Source organism: Vulpes vulpes, chromosome 7 (assembly GCF_048418805.1).
Source record: "Vulpes vulpes isolate BD-2025 chromosome 7, VulVul3, whole genome shotgun sequence".
NCBI lineage: Eukaryota > Metazoa > Chordata > Mammalia > Carnivora > Canidae > Vulpes > Vulpes vulpes.
In genome coordinates, this window is record NC_132786.1 from 17,672,428 (window position 1) to 17,678,427 (window position 6,000).

Here is a 6,000-nt window from a genome sequence, read left to right on the forward strand (position 1 = left end):
TTGAAAATGCTTAAATCTTCTGAAGCTTTTTGAGGACATTTTTTTTTTAAATATTTATTTATTTATTTATGATAGTCACAGAGAGAGAGAGAGAGAGACAGAGACAGAGACACAGGCGGAGGGAGAAGCAGGCTCCATGCACCAGGAGCCTGATATGGGATTCGATCCCGGGTCTCCAGGATCGCGCCCTGGGCCAAAGGCAGGCGCCAAACCGCTGCGCCACCCAGGGATCCCCTTTTTGAGGACATTAATTCTCTTCTTACTTCTCCTGTCTACCGCTGAGCCCAGCACAGTGTCTTCCATGTGGTGGTTTCAGATATCCGGTCGACTGATTTTTTTTTTTTTAATAAACTGACACCAAGAGGTTATAAATTGTAACTTTATAATTTGTAGGACAAAAGCTCTGGATTTTGAAGGGAAGCCGTGATCACTGCTCGGTCCCTGCCCACCCCAAACTCTTAGGCCCCAGATGCAGCCACTCTGGACGCTTTGAGATGCTTGTCTGTTCTCCGCGTCCTTGTCTCTGAAGAATGAGTATCTGCTGCAACTTCTTGGTTTCCAGGCTCGGGTGCTGTCCGCGTTCCTGCGTGGAAGGGACAGATTGGCGCCCCCTCGCATTCCTCCCCACGCGCAAACTCACGCCTCCTCCCACCCGCGGTGCAGACACGGCTCTGCCCCAGAATCAGACCGATGGCCAGCGAGGGTGTTTCCTAACACGTAAGCACCAGGTGCAGCTCGGGAACCTGGGAGGCTCTCTTGCCATTTCCAGGCTCGCACAAGTTTTCATTTCTGGAAATTATGGTTCGTGAAGCAGGATGAGGCCTAATCAACATGGTCCGCGTGTGACTCTGGCTTAACAGTGCGGGTGTCGGTGGCCAACAGACCCCTCGTGGCCTGGAAAGCCAGCCGTGTGAGTCAGGGAGAAACAGAGCCAACTGGAGGTAAGTGTGTAAATAGATCTACTTTAAGGAGTTGGCTCACACGATGCTGGAGACTTGGTGACTCCAAAATCTGCCGGGGGGAGGCCGGCAGCTGGAGGCCCAGGAAGAGCAGACTTCTCCCTTGCTCAGGGGAGTCAGCCTTTGTTCTAGGCAGGCCTTCACCTGATTGGACGAGGCCCACCGGCATTATGGAGGGTGACTTACTTTACTCAAAATTGCCTGATTTAAATTTTTTTTAATTTTTATTTATTTATGATAGTTACAGAGAGAGAGAGAGAGAGGCAGAGACATAGGCAGAGGGAGAAGCAGGCTCCATGCACCGGGAGCCCGACGTGGGATTCGATCCCAAGTCTCCAGGATGGAGCCCTGGGCCAAAGGCAGGCACTAAACCGCTGCGCCACCCAGGGATCCCGCCTGATTTAAATGTTAATCTCACCCAAAGCCACCCTCAGAGGAGCAGCCAGAAAAGTGTTTGACCGGCTCTCTGAGACCACACTCCAGGTGACCTGACACATCAGATTAACCATCACACCATCAGAAATTCATCCTTGAGTGGAAAAATCTCCTCTTAATACACTCAAATCACAGCAGCTGTTGTGGCGAATACTGTCGGTCTCGCAGGCTTCTCTCCTGCTCCGTGGACAGACAAGCCCCTTTCCCAAGACTCGGTCTTGGGAAATTCTTCACCCCTCTCCTGTTTGCTCTCTGACTGGTGGAACTCCTGTCTTTTTCTTTCTTTCTTGGTTTGCTTCCTTAGTTTTGGTGGTTTACTGAGACGTTTTTTGAAAATATTGTCTTTCCATCTGTGGCTTGTCTTTTTATTCTTATAAGAGCAGAAGTTATACATTTTCATGAAGATTAATTTATCATTTTTTTGTGTTTATGGATCATATTTATGTTGTATCTGAGAAATCTTAGTCCAACATAAAATAAAAAGACATTTTCTTATATTTTCTTGTGGAAGTGTGATGTTTCAGGCTGTACATTTAGGACCATGGTTAACTTTATTTTTGTATATGATGCAATTTATCAATTTCTTTTTTCTTCCTTCCTTTCTTTCTTTCTTTCTTTCTTCTTTCTTCTTTCTTTCCTTTTCTTTCTTTTCTTTCTTCTTCTCATTCCTTTTTTGGTATTTATCTATCTCTAGCTGTTTCAGCACAGATTTGCTGAAAAGACTTTTCTTTCTCTGCTCCCTTTTATTTCTTTTTCCTGTCTTACTGAAGTGGCTGGAACCGCATATGAATGTCACGCAGAACAGTGAAAAGTGGAAGCCTTGTCCTGTCACTGATCTCAGAGGGAAAGTGTCTGCTGCTCTTCTGTCAATGTGATGTTAGCTATGGCGTTTTTGTACATGACTTTAATCAGTTTGAAAATGTTCCCTTCTGTTTTTGCTTTGCTGGGAATGGATGCTGCTTTTTCTGCATTGAGGTGACATGTGCATTTTCCTTTCTGCCTATTAATATGGTGGATTATACTAGTTGTTAATTTAATTTGATTATTTAAAAAAGATTTTGTTTACTTATTCATGAAAGACACACACAGAGAGAGGCAGAGACATAGGTAGAGGGAGAAGCAGGCTTCCTGCAGGGACCCCGATGCAGGACTCGATCCTGGGACCCTGGGATCATGACCTGAGCTGAAGGCAGACGCTCAACCATGGAGCCACCCAGGCATCCCCAATAAACCAACCTTGCATTTAACCTCAGTTGGTTGTGATTTATCTTTTTAAATATTGTTAGCTTCAATTTATTAACATTATGTTGAGTATGTTCACACCCATGCTTGTGAAAGATATTATATATTATTTTATTTTATTTTGGGGGAATGTCTTTGTCTGGTTTGGGTAGCAAAGACTTCCGGCCACTTGTGGGCAGGCCCTCATCCACTTCTCTGCACAGTTTGTCTAGAATTGGTTTGATTTTTTTTTCTTGATTTTATTTATTTATTTGAGTGAGTGACAGAGAGCAAGAGCAAGTGCAGGCATGAGTGGGGGGAGGGGCACAGGCAGAAGGAGAAGCGGACTCCCCGCTGAGCAGGGAGCCCAAGTGAGGGTTGAATCCAGGACCCTGAGATCATGACCTGAGCTGACGGCAGTTGCATCACCGACTGAGGTACCCAGGTGCCCCATTTTATTTCTTAAATATTTGGTGGATTCCCCCAGTGGAGCTCCCTGGGTCTGGAATTTTACCTGTCCCTTGGTTTTTACTTCAAATTCAATTTTGTTAACAGACATGAGGCTGTTTGTCTTCTTTTCTTGAGTGAGCTTCGGTAGTTTGTCATCCAAGGACCTTGCCCACTTTGTCTTAGTTGTCAGAATTACTGGCATGCGTCTGTCCACAATAGGCCCTTATTATGCTCTTAATATCTATATCACCTGAAGGGCTGCCACTCCTCACTCCTGCTGTCCGTGACTTTTTTGTTCTCTTGGTTTTCCTGGTCAATCTAGCCAAAGACTTATTCATTACATCAATTTTCTGAAGGAACCAGCTTTCTGTTTTATTGATTTTTACTGTTGTTTTCCTTTTTTTTTTTTCATGGATTTCCATTCTCATCTGAATGATTTTTGTTTCCTTCTCGTACAATGTTGATTTTTATTTGCTTTTCTCCCCCCCCAGTTTCCTAAAATGGAAGATGGAAGTTGGAATTGTTGGTTTTAAACAAACTTTTCTAGGGTAGGTGCTAAGTGATATGTGTTTCCCTCCAGACGCTGCTCCAGCGGCAGCCTGCACGTGTTGATACAGAGCATTTCATTGTCACTCAGTTCAAAACCCTTTCTACTTTCTTCTTAAAGTTTCTTCTTTGTTCAATGTCTTATTTGGAAACATTTTATTTAGTTACTAAACATTCAAAGATTTTCTAGACATGTTTCTAGTATGATTTACAACCTAATTTCATTCCGTGATTGGAGAACATATCTTTCTGACTGAAATCCTTCACAATTTGTTAAGATTTGTTTCATGGCCCGGACTATGGATTATCTTGACAAATATTCCATTTGCACTTGAAAAGAATGTATGTTCTGCTGTTGCCAAGTATCGTGTTCTTCTGGAATGTCCCTCAGGTCAGGTCCTGGGTGTTGTCACTGATGGGCTGTCTACATCCGCCATCAATTTACTGAGAGGGATATTGAAATCCGTGACTCTACTGTTTCTACCTCCTTGTCTTTATCATGTTTGCTTCATGTATCCTGAAGCTCTGTTAGGTACATAAGCACTTAGGACTTTTGTCATGTCCTCTTGATGATCGGACATCTATTTCTTCTCGACATAGTTCTGTGTCTCCCCTGTAACAGTCTGGGTCTGAAATCAACCTTGTCAGACATTAACGTGCGACTACTTGCTTTTGATTAGTATGGAATATCTTTTTGCATCCTTTACATTTAACTTATGTGTGTCTTTGCATTTAAAGTCACTTTCTCGGGGCGCCTGGGTGGCTCAGTAGGTTGGGTGTCTGCCTTTGGCTTGGGCCATGGACTTGGAGTCCTGGGATAGTGTCCCGAGTCAGGCTCCCTGCTCAGCTTCTCCTTCTACCTCCGCTGCTCTGCCTGCTTGTTCTCTCACTCTCTCTCTCAATAAATAAATAAAACCTTAAAAGAAATAAAGTCATTTTTCTGGTGGGTATTATGTGCTTGGGCTGTGGTTTTTCATTGGATCTGACAATCTCTAACTTTTAAGTGGGTTTTGGACCATTTATACTGAGTATGATTACGGACATGGTTGAGTCTAATTCTATCCACTTGCTACTTGTTTTCTACTGTCCCGTTTATTTGTTCTCTTTTTCTTGTTTCTCTACTTTCTCTTGGATTCATTGACTATTTCTTTTTTATAATTCCATATCATTTATGTTGCTACATTATTGGCTATTTTTTTATTGTGATACTTTAGTGGTTTATTTAGTTTTTTAGAGTTCATGATATAAATCTTTAATTGACCTGCCTTTGAGCAAGATCGTGCCCCTTCCCATATAGTGAATGCAACTTACAATATGCTCCTACTTCTTCCTTTCTGTTCTTTGTGCTATTATTGTAACGTATTTTACTTTTACATATGTTATACATTCCACAATATAGTCTTCTCATTATTGCTCTAAACATTCAGCTATCTTTTACAAAGGTTAATTCATTTTTAAGTCTTCATAATTTCCCAGCTACTTATCATTTCTGATGCTCTGCATTCCTTTACGTTGGTCCAGATTTCCATCTGGTGTAATTTTTCTTCTGTTTGCTGGAGGTAAGTTCTTCTGGCTATAGTATGGATGGAAAATATTTTATTTTACTTTCATTTTTGGAAAGATATTCTTTTTGGGTAAAGAATTCTAGGTTTACAGTTATTTTTCTTCAAATGGTAAAGAAATTTCTTCATTGTCTTCAAGGAGAAGACTTCACGAGAAGTTAGCACTCACCCTTACCTTCATCCTTCTCTGTGTAGTTGTCTTATTTCTCTGCTGCTTTTTAGATTTTCTCTTTGTTTGTGGTTTTGGGCAAAATGGTACGACATGTAGTTTTTGTTTTGATTCTTGTGATTGGGGTTCAATGAGCCTCTTTAATATATGGGATTATACTTTTGTAATATAAGTTTTAGGAAAGTGGGTCTGGATGGCTATGGGAGGACTGGGTTTGGGAAGACTGCTCTGGATAGTCCTGGAGGGACTTTGAGAAGGTTGGCTCTGGGTGGCTGCTCAGATGGCGCCATGGCTGAGAGCAGGGAAGTCACAGGTGCTTTAGGGCAGCCGATCACTCTCAGACTCTGTCTTGTCCAGATTCCCCTTCCTAGTGTGGGTTTCTCTAACTCCCCAGGCCAATATGGGACCCTCACATAGGTTTCCTTTGCACTGGGAAGTTGTCCCTCTAGTGTTTTCTATTGTTTAATTATGTTTACTACTTCTTCAGTTTAGGTCTTTCTATGGATCCTAAGGCTCCATGAGAGCCTCTGACATTCTGTGTGGCTCAAAGTCACTACTCAAGGATTGCTGAATTAGTGAGAAGGACCAGGTGAATGAGCTGTGTGCTGATGTTCTCCACCATTCAAGTCTTCAGTTTATCATTTCGTCCACAGCTTCA